At 42.6% G+C, this 3422-nt stretch overlaps 1 pseudogene; it reads right to left on the bottom strand.

Moving 5' to 3' along the window:
* Positions 1 to 1021: 1021 nt before the first annotated feature.
* Positions 1022 to 1469, bottom strand: LOC138174788 (large ribosomal subunit protein eL36-like; annotated as a pseudogene).
* Between the last annotated feature and the right edge of the window lie 1953 nt (positions 1470 to 3422).

Here is a 3422-nt window from a genome sequence, read left to right as displayed (position 1 = left end):
TATGTCCCAAATCACTGGGGTTTTTGCAGCTGCCAGAGCTATTAGATGGATGCCTTCTCTATAGCCCCCAAGCTCTCTGGCTCACTGGTCACACACTCCAGTACCACCACCCAAGACTGTGATCTGGATCCAAGCAGGTCAAAGCAAGAACACTTAGTTTCTGAATGGATCTGCAGGCCAGGAGCTCTGGAAACAGTCATGTGGCAGCAGCCTCCTCCACTACTCACTCTGGGGTAGCAGCTGGACTGTACTCTTCTATCCCCCCCCTGGGCCAACCAAGTTCCACACTGACCTTTTACTTTGTCTTTGGCATTTATGAATTGAGAAGTCTAGAAACTGCTACAGCTGCAGGTGATTTACTCTCTTGAAGTCTGCTTTAGCTGCTGTTCATAGGGGCTGCCCTAGGGCTAAAACCTGGCTCATGTGGGACTGCCCTTGGCTCCCAACAAACTGTGATGGACCCTTCCTGCTGGGCTTCTGGGCTTTCTTCAGTTGGAGATTTGCTTCTCTCTGTCACTTTGGGGGTTCTGTAGCTCTAAAATTTGTTTAGAGTCATTTTTTATTGGAGAAGGTGGAAACGGGAGCCGCACAGAACTCCTTTTTCTACCCTATCTTGTCTCTGTCCCCCATCATCTTTCCATCTATGAATATAAACAGTTCAACTTTAATAAGTCCCTTATGATTTCTCTTTCCCTTTTACATTTTCATGCTTTCTTAATTCTTGCATTTGAAAGTTAAATTTTCTATTCACTTCTGGTCAAAGAATGTTTGAAAAATCAAGAATGTTTGAAGTCCTCTATTTCACTGAATGTCCACTTTTTCCCCTGAAGGAGAAAACTTAGTTTTGTTGGGCAGGTGATTCTTGGTTTTAATTCTAGCTCCTTTGACCTCCAGAATATCATATTCTAAGCCCTCCGATATTTTTCTTGGAGGTTTTGATGTAGTACCTTTAATTTTGTTATCTTCTTCTGGTTGTATGTTGTGTGTGTGTGTGTGTGTGTGTGTGTGTGTGTGTCAAATCTTTATTGGGTAAGTGGGGAAGGTTGGTAGAGTCCAGTTTAGTCCTTCTTGGCAGCAGCCTTCCTCATGGCAGCTAGGACATTGCTGAGCTCCTCTCTCTTCCTCTTGGTTCAGATGTGAGTTCCCACCTTTTTTTTGATGAACTTAAGGGCTCACTTATCCTTGGAGACTTTTAACAATTCCATAGCCAGCCTTTTATAAGGGGCAAAATCCACACACCTCCCAGATCATATCTCTTACAAACTTTGTGTGTTTGGTCAAGTGCCCACAGCAGCGGCAGTGTCGTGGCTTCTAAATGTTTCTCGTAACTTTCTGGCCCTTGTTGAGGCCCAGGGCCATGGGATACCGGATAGCCATGGCTGCGGTGTATAGCCCCAATGGCAGCCACAGCAGAAGGGAAGAGAGAGCGTTGAATTCTGGGCTATGTAACCTACACTTCCTGGTCTTCCAGAGGCAGAGTCTGATTGTATGTTCTGATCTTCTTTGTCATCAAAGTAAGATTCTATAGTCTGAGATTTTTTTTATGCTGTTTGTTCATTTTCTCAGCCAAATACTTGACTTTCTAATTCTTTGTTAAGGTAGGACTCTGCCTTCAGTGTGTAGGGTGTCCTGTCCTGAAGTTTAGGAGTTTTATGCAGCTGTTTTCAGAGATACTTCTAAGGGCCTGTACATTTTCAGTTTTTCCAAGCTGGTATGATCAAAGGAGAGGTTTTTACTCCTTTCCTGGTCTGTGGTCTGGTCTGTGAATGACCACAAGTACTCTTTTCTTTCTTGGAACTGTGAGGAGGTTTTCTTCTCCACTGACGCCACAAGCTCTGCCATACCAGCATTCATCCTTGCCCCAGGACTGCCACTCAGTACTGTGACCCAGAACCAAGCACAGGCAAAACAAGAGAATCCTGCCTCAACTCCAACAAAAAGATCCCTGAAATCTCCCCCTGATAAGCCCTCTATCCCCACACCGTCTGTGGCCAGGAACTCTGGAAGAAGTCACTGCTACTGCTGCTGCCACCGCTGCCACATCATCTCCCCCAGCTGGAGCAGGGGTTAGACTGTGTTCTTCACTCACCCAGGTCTGACAGAATTTTCCCATTGGCTCTCTGCTTCTTTTGGCATTTGTGGGTGGAAAAGTCTGGAAACTGCCACAGCTGCCAGTGATTCAGTCCCTTGAGGCCTGCTCCAAACCTGTCTATGCCAGCACAGCCCAGGATAGACTGTGTTCCTCTCCCAGCCTGGTTCGATAGATCCTTCCTGTTGACCTTCCAGGGTATCTTGGGCTAGATATTGGTTTCACTCTGTCATTTTGTGGGTTCTGTAGCTCTAGAATTTATTTAGAGTCATTTTTACAGGTGTTTGGAGGGGTTTGGGGGACAGCTCAAGCAAGTCCCTGCTTTTACTCCATCATCTTGGCTATTCATAATCTTAGAGAATATTCCACAGAGCCAGAATATGCCAGAATCAGACTTGTCACAAATTAAACTTGTACCCAGCTCTTCCTGACTGAGCTGGAGAGTAGCTGTCCACTATGCCATATTTTTTTCTCGATGTGTTCATACTGTTATACCAATCCACAGTAGCCCGGGGATCTCTAAGACTTTGACAGCAGAGAACAAATATTGGTATATTCTACCATGCTGAATATATTTCAAATATGGTCTTAGCCACAGGCTCTGTCTGCATTCATATGACCAGCTAAGCAAACAATCCCAGTATTTCATAGCCGGAAAAAATCCAGAAGCCCATACTGTGAAAAAAGAATCATCTCTCCAAAATCCATTGATGAGGAATTAGTTGTGTAACTTATCAAGGCTCACACTAATAAAAAGTCTTCCATTATATTTAACCCAAATGTTCCCTACAACAACTCCCACATAATCCTGCTACTTCTACCCTTTGGAGGTAAATTAAATCATCATATACTTTAATACTCAATGACTTCAGTGCAGTCAATACTGCTCAGAATCCTTCTATCCCATACAATGGTAAAAATAAGGTTTCAAGAATAAGAAACACGAGAGACCAAAGACTCAGCAGAAGCCTCACAACTCCTTTTCTTGAAAGTTCTAGTCAATTACAAAACATCACATATCATTACATGACATCAAATTCATTATATTTTGACAGAAAACAATCACCACTATAAGAATTATTTCTGAATCTGTAGTCAAACTATAAACTTTCTGGAGGAAAAATAAATGTCACTACCATATTAGGAAAAAAAGTAAGATATGATGTTCAGTTGAAGCAACTCTAACCTGACCTAGTTAAACAAGCTTTTGATTGTGAAAAATGGGAAATAAATTAAAGAATAGATATTGATATAGACTATCATAGTTTCCCAAGTAGTATTAATTTATGTCAATCAATCAGCATGTTAAGGTGGTCAAGAGTCTATAAATCAC

This window comes from Petaurus breviceps, unplaced genomic scaffold (assembly GCF_028583685.1).
Source record: "Petaurus breviceps papuanus isolate PSGF00001 unplaced genomic scaffold, PetGlider_PUasm1.0 76, whole genome shotgun sequence".
NCBI lineage: Eukaryota > Metazoa > Chordata > Mammalia > Diprotodontia > Petauridae > Petaurus > Petaurus breviceps.
This window is presented reverse-complemented; position numbering and strand designations above follow the sequence as displayed.